The sequence below is a fragment of the Dama dama genome, chromosome 15 (genome assembly GCF_033118175.1).
Source record: "Dama dama isolate Ldn47 chromosome 15, ASM3311817v1, whole genome shotgun sequence".
NCBI classification, from domain to species: Eukaryota; Metazoa; Chordata; class Mammalia; order Artiodactyla; family Cervidae; genus Dama; species Dama dama.
In genome coordinates this window covers 95,181,757-95,205,649 of record NC_083695.1, presented here as the reverse complement: position 1 = coordinate 95,205,649, position 23,893 = coordinate 95,181,757, and positions in this window count along the sequence as shown.

Here is a 23,893-nt window from a genome sequence, read left to right as displayed (position 1 = left end):
GAGCTCAGCATTTTCTCAAAAAGTTACTGGGGCATTTTTTAATGATTCTGCTTTTTGATGTGGACCATTTTTAAAGTTTTTATTGAATTTGTTATTAATATACTATCGCTTCCATTTTTGGGGTTTGGGTTTTCTTGGCTTAGAGGAGTGTGGGATCTTGGTTCCCCGATCAGGGGCTGAACCCGCAGCCCCTGCATGTGGAGGTGGAGTCCTGACCCCCGGAGCGCCAGAGAAGTCCCTGACCTCGGGTTTGACTCGGCCCCTCAGCTCCGCGAAGCTACGAGCTCGCGAGGCTGAGAGCGCCTGGGAGCTGCGCCCGCCCCACCACCGGCCTGACCACGTCCTCCACTCGCCCAGAGCACGTGGGCAGGAGCAGAAGTCCGATGACCCGCCCTTGGCCCCGCAGCCCCTTCGCCAGCGAGCTTTCGCCGGGCCTGCTGTGTGCCGGGCAGAGCTCCGGAGCGAGGACAGCCAGAATCCTTGTGGTAGGCCCCGGCCTCGGAGCTCATGCTGTGAAAGGAGGAGACAGACAGTCAAGGGTGCTCAGGGCAGCGGGCCTGGGCCCCGGAGGCAACAGCAGACCCAGCATCCACCCAGGAGGCGTGCTGAGCCCGAGCTGGGAGTGATCACGGGGCAGACTCACGCCCCCAGGAGCGAGCCCACCGGGGGTGTGCCAGACACCCAGGACGGTGGTTGGGACCCTCCGCTCAGAATTAGGCCGAGTGGGACACACGTTTTAGAGGATATTTTCCTTTCTAGGACTTCCCTGGTGGCTCAGAGGGTAAGGAGTCTGCCTGCAATGCGGGAGACCCGGCTTCGATCCCTGGGTGGGGAACATCCCCTGGAGAAGGAAATAGCAACCCACTCCAGTATCCTTGCCTGGAGAATCCCATGGACGAAGGAGCCTGGCGGGCTACAGTCCATGGGGTCGCAAAGAGTCGGACACGACTGAGCGCCTTCACTTCACTTTTCCTTTCTAGACACTGAGCTGCTCACCCCTGCCAAGAAGACGGGGCTGTCAGAGCAGGGACCCCAGGCCAGCCCTTGGAAAGCGCGTTCCCCTTCGTGTGAACCGGCGGCAACTCGAGGTCCACGCTCCCATCTATACCCCATCTTTGCCCCCCTCTTTCACACTCCATCTGCATTCTCTCCTTTCCCTTGGTTTTGGCTGCACGGTGACCTAGAGTGTTTTGATGTTTTATACTGTCTCTCACCTGCCAAGGGCAAGAGGGATTGTAAGAAAAAGCAGCTACGTCCGCTGGGACCCTTTATCATCTTTGGTTCAGTGCGAGGTCTGCAGGCTTGGTAAAGAGACGCCAGGCTGAGGGCAATCTGTGCTGCCTTGTCAGGCCAGGGAACCCGAGGAGGCCGCCCAGCCTCCTGCAGGGTATCTGGCACAGGGGCGGCAGACAGGGGAGGAATTATCCACGCAAGAAGCAAATGGCTCTGGAAGACGGACCGCAGTGCTAGCCACCGGCTGCTGGACCGTGTTACCCTCATCAGCACGTGATGCACGGTTATTACGTGAGTTATAATGGCTGAGGAATCATTCTGGTTCATCTTCCTTAGCCTCATTTTTAGTCTGTTATTTAGACAGATGTTGAAGTTAAATGCTGGCTTATGTTTCCATTATGAGAACTCAGAATCTCTCCAAGAACCAGGCGCAGGCTTCCACAGCCTGAGTACATTTCCTCCCTCATTCCTCCTGGGCAGAGCTGGCCATGGGATGCTGGCCTCAGAAGGAGGCCCGGCCGGGCAGGGCAGGCATGTTCCAGGCCTCATGTCAGCCCGGAAACTCCCCCAGCCTCTCCAGGACTGGCGCGCCTGTGTGCTCCTCGGGGCCGGTGCTCCAGACGGTGCCTCTCAGCAAGGCCAGGCTCTGCTGGGCTCAGCACGCTGAAAGGCCCGTGTCCTTCCAACAGAGGAGCTTGCTGTCCCACGGAAAGCCAGCAGCATGTGCAGCGTGGGGGTCACCGGGACTCAGAGTCACAGACTCAGGGTGTCACCCCTGTGTCTGCGTTCTTGCTGATGCCGGAGCTCTGCTTCTGCTTCTGCTCAGGAACTGGGTGATGATGGCCTTCGGGAGCCACCATCACTGGGCCACGTCCCCTGGTCCCTGGGCCCTCGGTGACCAGCTCAGATCACTGACTGGACCGTGGGCTTGAGGAGAGAATGGTCTAAGGTCTGAGGTCCATGCTCTTGATCCAAATACTGGTCTTGTTCCGCTACCCCTGGGTGATACAACCTCGATCCATCCTCAAGTGGAGAGAGCGAGTCCCCTCTGGAGGGCCCAGGAGGACAGCTGGCCTTCTGCACTGTCCCCTCACTGTGGTGGCCAGAGGTCCCTTACTACAAAGTGTGTGTCCTTGGGTCCCACCTGCCTGTATAACTGCAACCTGATCGCTCTCTCACAGAGCAAACCTCGTAGGGATTGCCTGAATCCACTCCATTTGAGGACCGAGATCTCATTCGGGTTACCTTTTCTTTGGAAGAGGCAGTAGGCAGGCTCACACAGAGATAGATCAGAAAGCAATGGCGTGTTTCACAGAACTCCTGGCCCCAGACCATGGCTTGACTTCTCAATTCAGGCAGACTTCCCTCTGAGTGGAGGTCAGCTGCCTCCATTCCCCCTGATACTCCAAAGCTCTGTTTGAAGAAGTAGAAAGTAGGGCAAGACCAAAAGGGTTGAAGTTCTTGAAGGATCATTTCCCAGGTGTGGGGTGGAGGAAAACAGCCCAGACAAGCCTGTTTGAGGTGAGAGAGGGGCCCATAGAGGGCCTGGAAAAATCCCTGGCCCTCCCTCACCCTTCTCTCTCTCCACCTATTCATCCATCCACCCACCCATCCACCCACCTGTGTGTGCATGTATGCATACATCCAATCATCCTTCTACATCCATCCATCAATCTACCACTCATCCACCCATCCACCTGTGTGTGCGTGCATGCATACAGCCAACCATCCATCTATATCTACCCATCCATCTACCACTCCCAAATCCATCCATCTCTGCATCCATCTGTCCCTTCATCCATCCATCCATCTATCTAGCCATCTATTCATCCATCCACCAATCCACCCTTGTGTGCATGCATGCACACATCACACCACCCACCTATGCATGTATCTGTCCATCTATCCATCCACCCCTGCTCACTTCCCTCCATCCATCTGTACATTCATTCACTTAAACACACACACTCACGGAGGCAGAGACTGCCCAAGAGGGTCACAGCCTACTAAGAAGCCCTGCCTGGCGTGGAGAGGAAAGCCTGGACCGTGGCCTACTTTGCTGCTTGATGGATGAGGCAGTACTGCACCCAGCTCTCCCAGACTACCAGAGAGGAGGAGTTGTACCTTCCAGGCTCACTGGAGCTTCTTGCTCGGCTACTTTAGGGCTGATGAACGGGGCTGTTGAAACCAGAGAGGATTATGTGTCTTGAGTTCTGGTTCTCTGGCTCCAGAGGTTCAACTGGACCATTTGTGTGTCAGAAGCAATTTTAAAACCCGATTCCTCTGATTTCTTGCTGTCAAACTGAAGGTAACAGAAATTCTGGGAAGCTTCTGGAGTCTTGATCTTTGGAATGTTTCTTTCTGATCTCACTCAAGGATGACACTAGCAGATGCTGTCTCCATCCCCACTGATTTGGAAATCTGTGATATGTGTGTGTGTGCATGCTCAGTCATGTCCGACTCATTGTGACCCCATGGACTGTAGCCTGCCAGCCTCCTCTGTCCATGGATTCTCCAGGCAAGAATACTGGAGTGGGTTGCTATGCCCTTCTCCAGAGATCCTCCCCACGCAGGGATTGAACCTGCATCTTCTGCGTCTCCTGCATTGACAAGAGGATTTTTTACCACTAGCGCCACCTGGGAAGCCCATGATTTTTATGAGCTAGGATGGATAACTGATAGGTCTGCAGCTGTTGATATCTGCAGAGTCTAGAAAGAGGGGTCCTCACCTGTCCCATGGGTGCTCACCGTACAATTTGTGAGAAGGTGTAAGTCCTTTCTGTCTGGCAGGCGGGAGGTGCCCAGAGCACACCTGAGCCATCCTTCCCACCATCTACAACGAGCCACCTTTGGCCCACGTTTACTGCTCTTTCAGTGTTGCTAAGCCAGTACGTTGCTTGATGTCATTTCATTTGAAATTTCATTTTCCCTGTTTCCCATGGAGAAACATGCAGCTGGGAGACAGTGAAGAAATGCCAAAATCAGGAGGGCCAGGACTCCCATCATTCCCTGGTTCCAACCAGTTCCAGATCCTAACTCTAGCCTCCACTCTCTCTCAAGACTGGGACAGTGCTGGTCTTTGTCCCTCAGGGCTGGTAGCAGCGATGAAGACAGAGGCTCACCCTGCCTCCCATGACGCCTCCCCTCCAGGAATGGGAATCAGGTAAGTAAGCCAGGATCATCACCGTGCACCCTGGAGCTCATGCTCTCATTTCTGAGATAAGAAAACGCAAAGGCAGGTTTCAGCCTGGAGGAAGCTGTTCCTGGCACTGATGGAGGGCTGGTGTCGGGATGAGCAAGGAACACCCACAGATTATCCCGGAAAGCAGCGCCCAGCAGAAAAGTGACCCTCGAGCAGAGGAGGAAATGCTGTGGGAACAAGGCCTGACCCTCGGGGGCCAGGCCTGGCTGACCACGGCCACAGGGGCTCCCACTGTCCCCCAACCCACGGTAGACGAGGCATCCGGCCACACCCACGTCAGACCAGTGCAGCCCCGCTGGCTCCTCCATACATCGCTGGAGGAGGGGTATGTGGGTGCAACTGCTTTGGAAAATAGCTGGGAATTTTCCCCTGAAAGAGAAGCCGCATACCTTACCCCACTGCAGCTCTGGTTCTAGGTATATAAGCCCCAAGGAATTCTTGACTATCTGGGGAGACTTGGTCAAAACTGGCATTCAGAGCATCACAGATGATGAACAAGACCCAAAGGATCCTAGTAGAGGAGAAAACTGGGGTACACAGGCAAAGAATGTAGAAACACCGCAGTCACAGACATAATTCTAAATTAAAAGAATGGACTCAATTGCTTTCAACATCTCTACCTTTTTTTTTTTTTTTTGTAACGACAAAAACTAAACATTTTAAAATATGCTTTAGGTACCCACACAGACACAAGAAATCTATGTAGGAAGAAAAGCCCAGAAACGATAACACGGAGGCAGACGGAGTTTATTTAGAGTGGAGGGGGCAGGCTGTGACAGGTGAGGTGTGGGATGTGGGTTGCTTCCTTGTTATCAAGGACCGTGTTGTTCAGGGAGGTGAGTTCACAGGAGCACCTTGCTGGTTACCCCCTGGACCTGAAACCAAGCAGGACCCCATGGGGCTCCGGGATGCTAAGCCTCTCTGTGTCCCCCATTTTTTGATTACAGGAAACAGGCTTCATTCAGCCTCCTTGATGTCTCTTCCTTCCATCACCCACGTTGAAACAGTTGCTCACTGGGGCAGAGAGGAGATGCAGAGATATGGGCAGAGCCATCAAGAAAGAATAGGGCAGCGTTGGGGGGCGGGTCCTGGCTCCCCTTCAAGGGGTACACGCACAGTATCTTTGTTTTCCAGACAAGCTGAAGCCCCCACCAGGTGGGAGAAATAAACTGTCTGCTGCCCGCCACCACGCTGGACCCCAGACCAGCTGGAGTCCCAATGCTGACTCCCACTTACCTCCCCACCAACCAATCAGAAGAGTGACCACACGCTGATCATGCCCTCTCTGAACGTAACTGACAAACTTCTCACTGCCCAGTCCAGGCGGGACTCGCGTCTGTGAGGACGTGACCCCACTGGGCCCCCTTTCCTGGCCACCCAGCAAAGCTCTTCTGCCTGACCCAGCACTCGGTCTCCGAGATGCAGCTCGGCGTTGGGTACAGAGGCCAGACTCTGCTCCAGACCCCCAGCCCGCCGCCCTGCTCTGCCCTCCGCTCTGGGGCAGCCCCGCACCCCGCACCTCCCACTGCCAGCCGCGCCCTCCGGGGCTCTGGACGTCACCCTGTTCCCTGCTCCTCGGCAGCCAGGCAGGAAGGCTTCTCCCCGCAGAGTGCTGTCTGTCCCCAGGCTGTCTGTCTCCCCCCACACACACACACCACACACACCACACACCAAACACCACACACACACCACACACACTCACACACACACACACACACACACACACACACACGCACACAGCTCCCTGTCTGCATTAATGCCTCTGACGCCGGGTTAGCATCTCTTACCCCAGGCCACAGTCCTGATGGGTCCCTGCCTATTACCCACGCTTATTAAGTTATTTCAAACACAGGAAACAGCTAACATTGATCAGTAGAAGCGTCAAGTAGTGAACAGAATCAGTACTGACCAACTGAAGCCAAGAGGCGCGTCATGCTCCGGGTCTCTGCTTCGGCCTGCGGTCTTGTGGCTACGCTTTTCCCAAGCAGCTGGAATTTGGTGGACATGAGGCTACACAAGCAGTGTTTGTGTGTGTGTGGGGTGGGGGGGAGCTGAGTGTCACACATACACGTCTGATGGGCCCTCTCAGGCTAAGAGTGAGTGGGCCCGGGTGTCCCCACCCAGAGCGGCTTAGAGAGGAGTCGGGGGACCCTGACCTCTTTCCAGCCTCTGCCCTGGGGTCTCTCTTCTCTCCCCCTCCCTTCTTCTGAATTACAGCTTCTTAAAACCAAAACACTCCAAAAAACACTGGAAAAGCCCCTAGTATGAGCATCATCCGGCAGCCCACCCCAGTATCCTTGCTTGGAGGCTCCCATGGACAGAAGAGCCTGGCGGACCATGGTCCAAAGGGTCATTATGCCCATTGTTGCTGTCTGAGAGCTGGCCGGCCGGAGGAAGGAGGCCGCGGGGCTTGAGCCATTTGCCCAAACGGTTGGACTCTGAAGCGCCCAGCAGGTCCTGGAGGTCAGGAGACAGAGCTGTGCCCCTCAACCCCACCACACAGCCACAATCACTGCCTCCCAAAACCCAGCAGCCGCTGGCCGGCTTGGTCCACAGCAATGAGGGGCTGGGAGGCCGAGGCAGGCCCGCTGACCCCAGGCTCTCACAGGTAGGGGCGGGGGGCCCACAGCCGGGGTCTTTCCCTGGGGCGGATCCCTGACTGCGGACATGGTGCCAATGTCCTGCTCATAGGCCTGGGGTCCCCAGCACTCGCCTCACCCCCACTGGCTCCCGCTGACTTGGAAATGGAGCCAGTTTTGGCAGGCCTTTTCCAGACAGCCGTTCCCCTGGAGGGTAGGTGAGGGGACACGTGGGCACACAGCAGGGAGCAAAGGGCAGTGAGACAGACCGGGGCTGGAGGTCAGGCCCTTGTCCCTGCGCCCCTCCTGATGAGCTAGAGCCCTGACCAGGCCGCCTCTCCCCTCTGGTCCCCAGGTCCGCACTCGAAGACACACGCCGCCAGGTTGAGACCCGGGGTCCCTCCCAGCCCCCACGTCCTGTGACTTGAGAGTCCGCTGTGCCCAGGGCGCCCACTGACACTGAATTTCTGCTCGGTGCTTTTCAATGCTATCTGCAATGCTGTTTCTTAGAGCTGAAGCAGAGTCATCAGACAGCAGAGTAGCGTGTTTATCACACAGGCCCCCCGCCCCCATTACCGTCCCCATGATCTGAGGAGGCCTTCTAACTGAGGGCTGATGCCCTGGAACACAACGTCTTCTGATGTGCTGGGTGCCAGCCGGTGGGCAGACGCCCCTGCTCACTCTTTGTGCCAAAATACTGTTGCTGATGACCTGTTTGGGGTTTCAAAATTGCTTACTATTTGATTATAGGAAAAGTACCAATTTTCTGAGTGGAGATGTTTATCAAAAATGATCATCGCCAAGTTGGATAAGTGAAATTTGAAGTTTGTTTATCCCTCCCACTAGATTTCACAATGAAATTAGATCACTTTTGCAGTTCTCTGAGGAAGAAATAGAAGCTTTCAGAATAGATAGATGCACAGAGTGACACTTGGAAAAGAGCAGTCCCGGGATGAAAACAAACAAACAAACAAATTTCTCTGGGCCATGTAGCACATCGGTGAGGTACCAGATGGTGATTAAATATAACTTTTAAAACAAATGGAGAAACCATTAACTACGACGGAGGCCGATGCACCTGCGCTGTGTCAGTGAGAGTGGGATCATCTTGCTGAAGTGAGGAGGGTGCAGTGGACGGAGCCTCCCGGGCAGGACAGGTCAGACTCTGGAGGAGGAGATGAAAGACCTGCCCTCTCTCAGGACCTCCAATCTTGCTCTGCCCTGGATGGCCCTGCCGTCCCTCCTTGGTCCAGCCACCAGTGCCCATGAGCACGGTCTAGATGTGCTTGCCGTCCGCATGCAGACCCCCAGGGATCTGCAGGAAGCCCGTGCTCTTTCGGTAGAACTGAGCTCTGTGACCACAGGACCGAAGCCCTGGTCCTCCTGCAGCACAGACCTCGAAACACGATGCAGCTTAGACTCCGGGCGCCCCTGCCCAGGAGCATGTGGACACACAACCAATGTTGCTGCGGGGTTGTTTGTGCAGACAGGAATGCAACTATATATGTGAGTACTCCTCACGTCACCAACACTTAAAGATGTGTTCTCTGTGGAATCCCGAGGCATGCAGCATTGTTTGAGCAAAGGCCCAAGTGGAAAGACAGGGCAGAATTAGATCTGATGCGTCGCCAGAAGGCTTCTCCGTGCTGTGCGGTCCTCTGCCCAGCTCTGCTCCATCAGAGCGCTGAGGTTCCCTGTCAAACTGGAGAACCTCTTCCCTTGAACCCAAAGGGATGAGACAAGTGGGGAGACAGCAGTGAGGCATTAAGTCTGTGAGAAACATGACACTGGGCTTCTTGAATAATCATGAGATCAAACGTCTCAGTTGAGGGTAATTGGAGATGTATCAAGGTTTCCTTCTTCATAGGGAGAAGAAAAGAATCTTCAAACTCCTCAGAAAAAAAAGTTTGCCTGTGGCAAAGAACATGATATAAATATCCACCCTGCCAGAAACTTCGATTGTCTTGGATGTGAAGAGCAATTTATCAGCATCAGTGTTTCCTGTAGCCAAGGCAACAGCCTCAAACACAGTAAAGGAAAACATGAAGACAGCACTACCAAGAAAATGTGCTCATTTAAAAGAAAAAACAACTGTAAAAATGAATAAGTAAATAACTATCTTTACAAATCTCTCTACCCTTTTCCCCAGCATAGGCCATGCATGTAGGTATGGTCAGGATGTTGATGGAAAGGTGAGCCCCGTCTGGGGACACCAAGAACAAAGCTGTTTGACGCTCCTGAAATCCAATGGCAGGTTTAATAGATACTCAGTAGGAATGTTAGTTCTTGGAATAGGCTGAGTCCAGAGTGCATATTGAAATCCAGCCTACTGTCTTAACTTGAAGGAGGGCTTCGTTAACTTTCTGATGTATATGCTCCTCACGGTGCTGGCGCCTCTGTAAAATGTTCCTTCTCCCTCTGAGGTTATCACCTCGTGTGCTCTGCATCCTGGTGACCATCTCTGCCCTTCCATTTAAGGCTTTGCTTTGGGTCCCCGCCTGGGAGTTACACTGTGTGGCTTACTGAAATGAATAAAAGAGATTTATAAATAGAGACTGTTTAGATAAAGGCAAAGCATCATCCATCTGAGAAGAGAGGCTTATCTGCAGCAGATGTGTGTTTATCCAGGGAAATCAGCAACATGTGAAAAGTCACTATCCGGTTTCAAAGGATGGGAAACTGCCACTGATGGACAAGTGGTCCATCCCCAAGTCCATCCCCTGGGACTGTACTCCAGATATATAGGGCTGTGTGTCCCCGAGGGAAGAGCAAGGATGATTCCAGTGCAGCAGCAAATGAAAAAGAAAATGGACTACACGCTAATGGATACTGGGCCTCATGTCATGCTTGTGTGTGTGTGTGTGTGTGTGTGTGTGTGTGTGCACGCACTCAGGTGTGTCCAACTCTGCAATCCCATGGCCTGTGGCCTGCTAGGCTCCTCTGTCCATGGGATTTCCCAGGCTAGAGTACTGGAGTGAGTTTCTATTTCCTCTCCTAGGGGATCTTCCTGGGCCAGGGATCAAACCCGGGTCCCTGTGTCTCCTGCATTGGCAAGTGGCTCTTTACCACCACGCCACCAGGTAAGTCCCATGTCAAGTTTATAGGACTAGGAATGATGATTTCTCCAGAGATGCATCTGCAGTGCTACATTTCAGATTGTGCTTAAATGGTCAAATAATCTAGTTATGACTTGAGACTAAACACATACTTGAAGGATTCTTAGGTTAAACCTCTAACTGAAGGAGGCAAACAGGATAGGTTATATATATAACCTGGGAATATCTAAAGTTCATTTCTTGCAAACTCAGACAACTTTTCTCTCTCCTGCAATTTACAGAACCCTTAGGCACCTGTGAAGGCTCCAAATGCAGGGAACAATTTGTGTCACCACCCCTCGTGTGTCCTTCTTTTAAGGGGTGTTCTTTCAAAAACACCCAAGATTTCCTGAAAGTGATCAGCCATTGGTCCATCTGACAGGCAGAGTGACACTCCTGAAGTCTCAACTGATGTAGATCTAATAGAAACTGTCTGGCTTTATTAAATAGTGAGAGTTGAATCCTGGATAAACTCCATGAAATAACTTACTTTCCTTTGCTTTTGAGAACAGCCCCAGAGGTCCAACTGCTCCTAGGGTTCTGAGTGTGAGGCACCACCATACCCACAGGAGATGAGGCCACCAGGTCCTCATTTGATGATAGCAGCATGCTTTGACAGCTCAGGATAGGTGTGGCCAGCTTGATGATGGCCGTATAGGGTCCACATCCCCCCATCTGAATCAGATGCTCAGGGGTACTGCCCAGCAGTCTGTGTTTAAACAAGATCTCTCACTCCGGGGAGATCCTGACACAGGTTAAAAGGGACAGTGCTGCCCAAGGGGCCAGGCTCTGACCTCCAACCTGTGCATGGCAGAGAGCACCCTCTTGGTGACAGACACCCAGGTACCCCTGTCTCCGGTAGATCAGCCTGCACCAGAGCCAGCCCCCTGAAGCACTGCTATGCTCTGAACCACTCAAGCCTGGGGATCTCCCGGGCAGTTCAGTAAATGCAGGAGATGTGGGAGACGCGTGTTCAAGCACTGGGTGGGGAAGATCTCCTGGAGAAGGAAATGGCTACCCACTCCAGTCTTCTTGCCTGGAGAATCCCATGGACAGAGGAGTCTGGCAGGCTACAATCCATGGGCTCACAAAGAGTCAGACCTGATAGAGCCACTGATCACAACAACAGCAAAAGATAAGGGAGGAGGCTGGCGGGGAGGGATTTGGAGAAAATAATCCTGGAAGGTGCCATGAAGCATCTGCTGTCCCGTTCCAGATGTGGATTCATCCCATAGACAAAGGAGAATCATTGCTTGGATTTAAGCAGAAGAACAAAGGACTAGCTTCTCATTTTTAAAAGACAACTCTGGTGATAATGCAGCCCACTGGGAAACTGTTGAAATAGTCTGGACAGAAAAAAAGACTTTTATTTTTCAGGCCAGGAGTGTCAAGGATGGAGGCCAGAGAATGGGTCTCAGACATGGTTACAGGGATCGGTGGACATTCTTCAGAACCAAGCAGCACGTTGCCAGGGCAAGTGGGAGAAGTCAAGGTGACTTTCTGGGTTTTGGCATGAGTTTGAAATGTAAGAAAATCCCAACTGACATTACCTTATGTTCTCACGTTATCAGAACCTGTCTAGCAGAGCCCTGGGCATTCTTCAGTTTTATGTCTCTTGTCATAAGTTTCCATGTCTTTTGTCTGCAGATCCCAAGCAGTAACAACGGGCTCAGTTCAGTCCTGAATAAATGTCACTGGAAGCCTCTGTCATGGTGACTCATTCTGGGTGACTTTGGATATATTATATCACGTCCACCGATCTTACTTTTTAGGAGAAACAGAAACCAGGATTGAAATTAAAAAGTGATTTTTGGACATGCCGAACAGAAACAATTTTTTAATAGACTGTGCAATACCCAAATATTTGAAAATTTATATTTCACCACACTAAACATCTGTCAGGTTTCCCTGGTGGCTCAGCTGGTAAAGAATCTGCCTGCAATGCGGGAGACCTGGATTCCATCCATGGGTTGGGAAGATCCCCTGGAGAAGGGAACAGCTATGGAGTTCACGCACTCTTCTTAAAAACAGAGATGTGTGTGTTTTATCTTTGTCTTTCTCCTCACTTCCAGCCCCAAGAAACTTGCCTCATGCATAGTACATGCTGAATAAACATTGCTATTTGCTGATCTTGTAAATAACTTGGAAAAATAGAAAGACTGCCTGAGTTTCTCATCACATTTTGCTTCTCCAAATAAGACACTATTCTCAGAAATGTCTTAACAGAAATTCTTAATGCCAGCAGGGTATGTCCCTACCTCTATACTACATCTATACCAATTAGAAATTCTATAATCAGTGCCATGTTGGCATAGCCTGTGTGCTTAACAGGCCTCATCTCTTAAGTGATAAGAACTATTTAAGAAAAATGAATGCATTTGTATCCATGTCATGGTTTATATTTTTAGACAAAAACTAAGTCCTGCATGACTACTTTTTTCAATTTGATTTTATTTCAGCCCAAACTTGTAAGTCACATCTTCCCAATGAGGACGTTTGAGTAACCCCTTCACTCACCCTGGTCTCCAAGGTCTTTCAAGATGTTCTAGAGGAGGCTACTTGTTGAGAAACAGGTGTTCCTGGTACTGACTCCTGTTTTCTCTGAACGGAGAATGTGTTTGTCCACATTTAGTTAAGGCGACATGGCCTAGTGGCTGGTACTCTGCACCAGGCTCAGTTCCAGAAATGGGAGGAAGGGTGAGGAAGGCGAGGCCATCCCTGGGGAGCTCAGAGCCAGGTGGGAAAGATGCTCATTCAAGAATGATCCAACCAGGTTCTTCTGGGGATTTCCGGGAAGGCTTCCTGGAAGAAGTGCCTGCCGAGCTGAGTCTGATGGATGAGCCGAGAGTTTCCAGGCCTGAGGCAGGTACACAAGACGCCGGACAGAGGGAGCCACGGACGAGGGTGCCTGTACACTTGTGCTTTGAAGGACAGAGGGCTGAGTCCCTGTGGAGGAGTCAGGAGATCCATGTGACTGTAGGACAGGAGTGTTCTGGAAGCAAGCGGTGAAAGCGGGAGAGCAAGCTGGAGTCGGGTGCAAAAGGACCTTGTGTGTCTGCTGAGAAGACTGATCTTTGTCCTGTGGCTGAAGAGAAACTGCCCACTTGCAAACTGGGGAGTGGAGCAGTCTTTCTTTAAGACATACCGAGGAAAGCACAGAAAATGGATTGGAGCCGGAGAGGCTGGAGGCAGGGAGACCGATTAGAGGCCGTGGCAATAAACAAGGAAGTCAAGTTCAGCTGAGGCATGGTGGGCCCAGCAGGCAGGGGGCAGAGGGGCTGGAAGAGGCTGAGGTTTAGATGCATCTGGGGGTAAAATTGGCGAGAAGAGGTTGTTGATCAAACGCGAAAACTAAGGGAATGTGGACGACAGAAGACAGCTACAGGGCTTCTCATTAGTAGCTGCAGGGGATATTGCCTTTAATTTAGTAAAGGAATTTCCCAGCGAAGGGAACAGGAACAGAAGTGAGAGTGAATGCGCAGAAGGCCCCAGCCCATCACTGCCTTTAACACCAAGGCGCCCATGATGGAGACTTTAAACCAGGAGATGATCAGAGAAAAGCTCCTAGCTCTCTCTCTCTCTCTCACTCTCTCTCCTTTGGAAGCTGAAACAAATCACAGACCAAAGTTTTAGGTGAGCAAAAAAGCCCAGAAAACGAAAAAGATTCGGAATGTGTCCAAGTGTGTCAACACCGCTCCGTGGAAACCAGCCAAGACTGGCCAACGGCCTAGGATGTTCTGGATGGTGAAGCTCACCACGGCATTTCGGTGCTGGTCTTCCTCAAAGGCTGAGCTGGGTTTTTGAAGGGCTTATCGGTAATATGAATTAAGCCTTATGTTGGACTATTTTACTAAAGTTTGAAGATAAAAGGGTTTGTGGTTTGTTAGGAGTCATTTCTCCTGCTACCTTGGGTCCCCTTATGATGGAGCACTCTATGTCACCTTCTGGCAAGCAGCGCATTCAGATTGTCTTTTATACTGAGGTATAATTGACATTAGTTATATTAGCTTAGGGCTTCCCTTGTACTTCAGTTTGTAAAGAATCTGCCTGCAATGCAGGAGACCTGGGTTCAATTCCTGGATCGGGAAGATCCCCTGGAGAAGGAAACAGCAGCCCACTCCAGCAGTCTTGCCTGGAGAATTCCATGGACAGAGGAGCCTGGTGGGCTACAGTCCATGGGGCTGTGAGAGTCGGACATGACTGAGTGACTAAACCGCCACCACCATATTAGTTTGAGGGGGACAACGTGATGATCTGATGTGTGTGTATGTTGGAAAATGACCACTCCATGAAATCCAGCTACCATTCATCCCTAGACATACTTATGGATTTTTTTTCTTCTTGTGATGAGAACTTTAAAGATTTGCCCTCTTGGCAACTTTCAAACACACAGTGCAATACTGGCGACTACAGCTGGCAGGTGGGGCCTTCCATCCTGCAGCTCATTCTGCTCATAACTGAGGTCTGGGCCTTTTTGCCCCTCACTCAGTTCCTCCGCCTGCCACTGGCTGCTTCTGGCAGCCACCCGTCGGTTCTGTGTCTATGAGCTCAAGTTTTTGTTTGCTTGTTTTGTTTTTAAAAAGCCCACGGTGAGACAAGAACCCACAGTCTCTCCTCGCTGTTCCGGGTCTTCCCTGCTGCACGTGGGTCTCCTCCTGCCGCAGCAGGTGAGGCCCCTCTGGTTGAGGTGCGCAGGCTTCGGGGCTGTGGCTTCTCTCGGTGAGGAGCACGGGCTCTCAAGGGCAGGCTCAGGAGCTGTGACGTGTGGGTTTCATTGTCCTGTGGTGGGTGCGATCTTCCCACACCTGGGATCGAACCTGTATCCCCTGCATTGGCAGGAGGATTCCTATCCACGGGACCACCAGGGAAGTCCGAGCTTGAGTTTTCGTTTTTGTTTTTTTTAGATTCCATATGTAAGTGACATTTGTCTTCCTACGTCCAACTTGTTTCACTTAGCAGAATGCCCTCGACGTCCATTCGTGTATCTGTAATGACAAGATTTCCTCGTTTTCTTACGGCTCAGTAATATTCTGTTGTATTTATGTGCCATGTCTTTTTTATCCACTCATCCATCAGTGGACACTTAGATGGCTGCTATATCTCGGTTATTGTAAATAATGCTGATGTTGACATGGGGGTGAATATATCTTTGTGAGTGAGTGTTTCCACTTTCTTTAGATAAACACCCAGAAGCGGAATTGCCAGATCATGTGGTAACTCTTAAGTTTTTGAGGAGTCTTCATACTCTTCCCCACAGTGGCTGCCTCAACTTCCGCTTTCCCCACATCCTCACCAGCACTAGCTATCTGCTGTCTCTTTGGTGACAGGCATCCGGACAGGTGTCAGACGCGATCTCACTGGGGTTTTGATTTGCATTTCCCTGAAACTTAGTGATGCTGAGCACTCCTGTGTGTCTGTTGGCCACCTGCATATCTTTGGGGAAATGTCCATGAAGATCCTTTGCCCATTTTGTAATGAGATTTTTGGTTTTATTTTAAATTTTTTTTTAAATTAACAATTTACTCTTTAGAAAACCATCTAGCCATACCATAAAAAGGTGACAGCAGGACTTCCCTAGTGATCCAGTGGTAAAGAATCTGCCTGCCAATGAGGGGAAACGCGTTTCATCCCGGGTCCAAGAAGATCCCACATGCCTCAGAGCAACCAACGAAGACCCAGCACAGCCACAACATGAAAATAAAGTACATTTTTTTTTTAAAAAGTAGCACAGTCCACCCCACACGTCATCAAACAATCAAAAAGGTCAACCTTCTGGCTTCATCCTCCTGTCCTTTTCTACATCGTATTTATTGACCATTCCCTGCAGCGTGCCCTTCGTTAGGATTTTACAACACACAGATTTGCTCCCCTGGAAGCAAAGCACGCGCAGGGCACGCCGGCCACTTAACACGTCTCATCAAGGATGCTCTGGTCCCCTTCGGCCTCCGAGAGCTTCGTCTTGTGTGGCTCCATCCGGCATCGCCCCCTGACTAGACCGTCGTATTCTGATTTTCTTTTTTTTGACTGCACCACGTGGCATGTGGGATATCATTTCCCCTGACTAAGGACAGAATCTGTGCCCCCTGCATTGGAAGTTTGGGGTCTTAACCACTGAACTGCTAAGGAAGTCCTTTTACCATCACATTCTTAACTGCCACTTGCTGGATGCTTCCGTTGCTTCCGATGGTCCCAAGTACAAATGAAGCCCAAGCAATCATTAAGACGAAGCTAACACTGTGCGTCTGGGCCCCTAACCCTCGTGGCTCATGCTGTCTGTCCACAGCAAGGCCTCACCGCCTTCCCACACAGGCCTTCCTGAGCTGGAAACTCTGTCGAGAACTGCCAGCAGGCACCCCCAGAATCAGCGCGGTGATGGGGTGAGTTTGCTTAGAGAATAAGGATTCACGGGTCGAGACAGGTGAGTTGGTAGACTGGCCCCTGTGGGGTCCCCAGCGGTACAGGAGGGGACTGGGGTGATGGGCCCTCCATCAAAGGTGAATGAACTCATCTCCTCCCCACCTGAGCCTGCCGTCTGGAGCCGGGCCCGGGAGAAGGGCCACAGATCCAGCCGTAGAGCTGGATCAAGGGTGGGAGGTGGATGGTTTCCAGAGACACCAGGGTGGGAGGGAGGTCACCCTCCAGGTCACTGGTGCAGCCCAGCTGTCAGCACCAACACGGACAACCCGGGTGTAGACAGAGAGGGCTGGTGAGGCTGCGTGTCCTGACTGCCGGGACCCCCAAGCTGCCCCACGGAGGGGAGCTCAGCCCTACAGGGCCAGCAGGGGCCAGTACCTCTGGGGAGTGGTGTGGGTGGGAGCTGCTGGACAACCCTGGAACTGCAGGCCTGGGGAGGGGTTGTCGGGATGGCCAGGTGAGGACAGACAGGCTCGCATTTCCGGGGAGATTCTGCAGGGCATGGTGTGTCCCACACGGTCCTCTTGAAAAGAATCGGCCAATGTCTTCCATCAGGCTCTGCAAAATCACCTTGGCGTTTCCTTCAAAATATGTTCAACGCGTGAAAAGAAACACACGTTGGAAGGTGTCTGCTGTCGTGTTACCGACCCTGGATGTTGACGTGGGCAGCCCAGCGCTGCTCCATCTGGCCTGAATCCATACTCTGCGCCCTGAGGCTGGACTGCCCAGGTGACCCCAGATGGGGACAAACGTGGACCGTGGGAGCTGGCCCCCCATTCTTGCTTGCAGACACCAAGGAAGGTCCCATCTTTCTGCCCCGGAGCCTAAGAAACATTGTCATCATTGTTCAGTTGATCAGTCATATCCCACTCTTTCCAACCCCATGGACTGCAGCACCCAGGACTTCCCTGTCCATCACCATCTCCCTGAGTTTGCTCAAACTCACATCCACGGAGTCGGTGCTCAAGAAACATGGTGTGTTCGAAAGTACTTTCCTAAATCCTTATTCTGAGCAGTGAAAACTGAAAATATGGTGAGGATCCAGGCTCTGAAGCAAGGGAAACATCCCCCTTTGCACTGCATTTCTCTTCCCCGCTGTAGGTCTAGCTGTGTTTACTGGCAGCTCGCATTAGCTAAATGCAGGATTTGGAATAACTGGAATACAGCTGTGTTACAATCCCTGTCATCAAATAGAGATTTGCGATCGCGTTCAGGGGGTCTGTCGGACCCTCTGTTCAAGGAACGTGTGTAACTCTCTGCGATGTTCCTGGCACCTCTCCTGCTTGGCTTCTGGCGATGAGCCTCTGTGTGAAGGTGCCAGGCACCTGGGGCTCCCCGGGGTCAGATCCCCCGTCACACCAGCCCACACCTCCCCCAGGCCGAGTCAGAGCACGGCTCACACTGCACCCAGGTCTCCGTGGAAACAGCCGGGCACCTCGGTGCCAGTGACCAAGGATGCGCACAGCTCCGCTCAAGTCTCTGCTCCCCCTGGATTTGCATTCCTGACAGCGAGCCTCACAGCGATTCCCCGTGATTTCCTTAATCCTGACATTTCCAGCATGCAGCACAACAGAAAGGTCATAAGCTGGCTAATTTTAAAATAGTGTTTTGATCACTTATCTTGCTGGAGTGTCAAACGCGGGGCTGGTGGAACTGACACGTGCTTATTACCACCTTTGGGTTCCTGAAACCAAACCAAGTCATTTGAAGGCCTGTCTTGAGCGAGCCTGTAGACGGCCATCAATCAGGGGCCTGGCCATTTAGAACAGTCCCCACCAAGAGCCGGCCACTGAGCACTCATCAGTCTAACTGCTGCTTTAGAAACTTTGGTATTTCTTCTCAGAAAATGGTGTTTGGGGGTCAGCATGATGCAAGGAACAATAATAATAATTTATTAGATACTTGCTATGTAGGAGGTTTCAGCATGAACTATCAAGTGTAGTTACTCACTTCTCACCCCTCCGGCCAGCAGGTACCCTCGCAATCTGCACTTTTTTAAGGTTGGAAAAAGCCACGGGGTGGGAGGTGCCAGGCAGAGAGGAGAGGGTTTGCATCTCCCATGACTGAGGGGCTCCATGAAGTGACTCCTGCTTGTTGCTCCTCTGTCTCTACTGTCTCCTCCTAAATTAGAACAACAGAAAACTGGGACAGCTCTTTATTTTGCACAAAATATTTTTCCTTTATGGAAAGTTGGGACGAAAGGGAACACAGGACCCTCTGGGGTCCCCAGCCCGAGTCTCTGGCTGCACTGAACACGTGGGGCTCGGGGAAGGGGTGCATTTAGCCCCATTGTAAAGTGAAAGTCACTCAGTCACATCCAAGTCTTTGCAGTCCTATGGACTAAGCCTTCCCTGGAATTCTCCAGTCCAGAATACTGGAATGGGTAGCCTTTCCCTACTCCAGGGGATCTTCCCAACCCAGGGATAGAACCCAGGTCTCCTGCATTAAAGACGGATTCTTTACCAGCTGAGCCACAAGGGAAGCCCAAGAATACGGGGGTGGGTAGCCTATCCCTTCTCCAGCAGATCTTCCTGACCCAGGAATCAAACCGGGGTCTCCTGCCTTGCAGGTGGATTCTTTACCACTGAGCTATCAGGGAAGCCCCAGACAAGTACAATGAAGCGTAGGGTGTGGGGTGACCTGCAAAGTCACACAGCTCAAGAGACCGCCAGGGTTTGAGCCTGGAACACCTGCCTTCCAGGCTTCGCTGCTTTTAGGGTCTGATTGGACAGCTGGCGGTGGGGCAGGGAGGGCAGAATGTCCGTGTTACAAGAAAACTCAGAAACGTGCTACAAAGAGAGCATGATCAAAGCTTCTTCTAGACATGCCTGAGAAATGCCTGTTTTGATGGAGAGTTTCCAGCTGCTTCTGTGATAACTCTTGGCCTCAGCTTTGGGGCCAAGGGCCAGAGTGAGATTGTGAGGAAGACTGAGTGATTATAACCAGTAGATGTGGAGAAAGATGTGCCATGGCATTCAGTTGCTACAGCAACTCTACAGCTCCTGCCCTTTGCAAACGAGGGAAACGGGGCTGAGAAATGCCCGCCCCATTGGAGTGGAGCACAGCGGCTCCTCCTCGCCAGCCTTCTCGCTGCCCATGGCTTCCTGGGGGTTCCCCACCACCCCAGGTGCTGAGGCAGACCCCCTAGGAGAACCCAGCCGAGGGCGGGCCCCCTAACCCGGGTTCCCTCCCTGACCAGGCCCAGGCGCTGGCCTTGCCTTGGTCTCCTGGCATGGCCAGCCCCGGGAATCTGACCCCAGGGGCTGGGTCTCCACCCCGAGTCCGTGGGTCTGAGTTCCTGTCCTACATCCGGTTCCTTCTCACCTGTTGCTTCTCCAGGACCCGACAGCCGGAAGCAAACGGTCCATCCCCAGGGACACCCCCAGGATTTCTAATCCTGGCCTTGTTGGCCCCCCTCTTGCATATTGAAGCCTCCGCTCTCTCCTATCCACCCAGGCCAGCCCCACTCCCAGTGACCCTGGCTCCCCAGGCCTCCACGACCCAGGATCATTCACTCAGGCCCTTGACAGAGGTCCTGTACTCACGTTATCTATCTCATTTGTTGGTAAGCAGCGATTCCCCTGCTCCCAGCCCCCTCTAGTCTCTGTTTTTGTGTAAACAAGAAGGTTTTCCCATCTCACTTGGAAGAAAGCTTCTTTCTCCTTCTTATAATTACAACTGTGATGATCACTGTCTCGCAGTAGGAATCTGTTTATTCCTCCATGTAAACCTTCTTGGCTTGCCATCTAATTTCCATTCACAGTGAAAAAAGATACAAGCACATTTCTTTTCACCCAAACCTTTAAAATACGGGTATCACTTTTGTTTCTTCTGAATGTTATTACCTCTGCAAATCACATCATTACTTTCCCTTAGTTTTCGTAACAGATGAGAAAGTGCAAGTCTCTGTAATTACAGACGGGATCCCAAATGTCACAACTTCAGATCACCCATCACCGGTATATCCTGGTGTACAACCCACACTTCTCTCAGAAGGAGAGGTGCATTGGTCAGGATGATCCTGGCAGTGATTTGGCAGCACCTGGAGCAGGTCAGTGGTTTGAAGAGACAGGGTCCTGGCTTTGTAAAGTAAAAGTGGTTGTGCCAGTCGGCTTCCCAGGTGGCGCTAGTGATAAAGAGCTTGCCTGCCAATGCAGGAGACATGAGGGAAGTAGGTTGGATCCCTGGGTTGGAAAGATCCCCTGAAGGAGGAAATGGCACCCCACTCCAGTGTTCTTGCCTGGGAAATCCTATGGACGGAGGGACCTGGGGGTAGAGTCCATGGGGTCACAAAGTCGGACACGACTGAAGAGACTTAGCACACACATGTGTGCCAGTCAGCGGGATACACGCAAAACCCAGACAGTCCTTCGCCAAGGAAGGAAGAAGTGCTGGGTTTGCTCTGGGCTTTGGCGGAATGTTCTCTGCTGTTGCAACCGTGCTGATTCCTGGGGACCCCTTCCTGCAAGCAGTCTGAGGGACTCCAGGTTAATGAACTGAATTACTGGTGACTCCCAAAGACCCGTCACTACTGTGACTGCCAATAGCAGAACTGCTTGCCCGTCCCCTGGAGCCAGGCACCAAGCCAGGGCACAGCCGTGCTGATCGAGAAGGGAACCCCAAATGCCGGGCATTCCTTGCGCACTGAATGCTGGTGCTCCTCTCAGATTCCTACGCTAAAATCCTAACCCTAGTGAGGGTGTTAGGAGGGGGGACTTTGGGGAGGTGACAGATCATGAGGGTTGGGCCCCTGTGATGGGATTCATGCCCTTATAAGAGACCCCCAGAGCCCTCTGGCCCTCTCCCCACCCACTTGAGGACACAGGAGAAACCTGTCAGCTGCAACCTGGAAGGGGGTTCTCACCAGAATCCTGCCATGCTGGCCCCCGGATCTCAGATGTCCAGTCCCCAGAACTGAGAAGTAAATTCCATGGCACTTTGATTATAACAGCCCCAACTGCCTGAGATAGGATGACAGAAACCAGGGTTCGGAGAATTGAAATGACTGTCCTGGATCACACAGCTGGGTGCCTGAGCTGGGATCTGAAAGCAAGTCCACCTGATTAGCTGACAAAGGTCCAGAGAGTCAAAGCTATGGTTTTTCCAGTAATCATGTGTGGATGTGAGAGCTGGACCATAAAGAAGGCTGAGCTCTGAAGAATTGATGCTTTCGAATTGTGGTGTTGCAGAAGATTCTTGAGAGTCCCTTGGAATGCAATGAGTTCAAACCAGTCCATCCTAAAGGAAATCAACCCTGAATACTCATTGGAAGGACTGATGCTGAAGCTAAAAATCTAATACTTTGGCCACTGATGCAAAGAACTGATTCATTAGAAAAGACCCTGATGCTGGGAAGGATTGAAGGCAGGAAGAGAAGGAGGTGACAGAGAATGAGGTGGTTGGATGGCATCACTGACTCAACAGACACGAGTTTGATCAAACTCTAGGAGATAGTGAAGGTCAGGGAAGCCTGGTGTGCTGCAGTCCATGGGGTTGCAAAGAGTGGGACACAATTTAGCGACTGAACTACAAGTGTCTGAGCTGATGCTGCGCTCTGTTCTGTGAGGTCTCCCCACCTCCCCTCCCTCAGTGAGTAGTGAGGTTGGGAGAAGGCAAGTCCAGGAGGCTGAAGGTGGCAGAGCACTGGCTGGTGCCAGGCAGCCTTGAGCCCAGGTCCCCTTTCGTTCCTGTCACACGTCCTGCAGTTCAGGGTCCTGAGCTCAGAGCAGCAGGTGTAGCAGCCAGCTACCAAGGTCCGGAGCCTGGCCCCAGACCCAGCTGGCTCTGACTCAGGCCCTCGCTCAGCTGGCTGTGGACTTGACCCCGACCCTCTGTAACCGTCACTGTCATCAGAACTGCACTGTTGTCTCCGCACGCAGAGACACCCCAGGACCGCCTCCCTTCCTCCCAGAACTGCTCCTCCTCCTCACGGGACGCCCAGCACCTTGTCTCACAGGTAACAGCCAGAGATCGGAGGTCCACATCCTTCCCACGTGGCCCTAGTGGTAAGGAACTTGCCTGCCAAAGCAGGAGACATGAGAGATGCAGGTTCCATCCCTGGGTTGGGAAGAACCCCCGGAGGAGGAAATGGCACCCCACTCCAGTATTCTGACCTGGAGAATCCCATGGACAGAGGAGCCTGGCGGGCTATGGTCCATGGGGTCGCAAAGAGTCAGACAGGACTGAAGTGACTTAGCACTTAGTACGCATCCTCACAGGAAACTCTCGTAGGTGGGGGGAGGGGTAGCTCTGCCTGTAGGTCTTTTCTCCCCTTTTTCCTGAAGTTACTGGTTTAAACTCCCCCAATCCCAACTTCCTGCCAGCCTTCTCTCTGATTCTTGATGATGATGCTAGAAGTTCAGGTGGAGTCCCTCGCTCAGGACTGCCTTTGCAGGTATAACCTGTCTTCTTCTGACCCTTATTGTTTTATGGACATTTCCTAGAAGATGCTCTTTACACCAGAGTTTTTAGGTGACCAGCTCCTTAGGGGTGTTGAACATCAGCCCAGATGGACAGCATGCCTGTCTCCCAGAGATGAGCACAGTCTGACTGGTGGGCAGGGGTCTCCTCAAGTGGGGAGCACCTGAGTACCTCTGTTTGTGTGAAGGACCACGGGATCTCGTTAGGTGGAGACAGACTGTGTTTGCTCTGTACAGAAGTGCCCAATGACAAGTGCATGTGGACTCACAGCTGCTAAAGGGCTGCACTGCACCGGCAATCACGTGGCTATCTCCCAGCTGCAAACCCACTCTCCTGTCCTCTGCTCTGTGATGCTGCAGCCACACTCTTCCAACCTCACTTCTGATTCTGCAGGTGGCTCAGTAGTAGGTTTTGCCAAGAGGACAGAATGTCAGGCTGGAACAGGAGGAAGGGGATCACGCTCCAGTCTGCTTCCTGTTTTCTTACTATTGCTAGTCTGGGGTGGTTACTATGAATGTCATCCTAGCAAGAAGTCTTCCCAGTGGACGTCCCAGAAGTTTCCTGTAGATGAAAACAGCTTGCAGCCTTTCCCAAGCCAGCAGGATCAGCCCGGTACACCCCCCACACCCCCTCACAGCCCGGGGCTCAGCCCCGCAGCGACTCTTCTCCAGCCAGCCAGCACCCAGCTCTGAGGTCTGATGCTCAGCTCCGAGGGAAGTGCCCTCTTGGCTCAAAGTTTTAATCGCCTCAGCCTCTCCCTTGTCCTCCTCTGGCAGTGGTTTCAGCAGTTACCGCCTCTGTGACACTTCAGCATTGCATATTTACCAGTCGCCCAGTTAACAAATTTATATTAAATAATTCCTGTTCAGTAGCTGGTGCAGTTTTTGCTTCCTGATCAGTCACCAACTAGTATTCAGTTTCACAAAAATTCCTCCTGCTAAGAGGGTTGG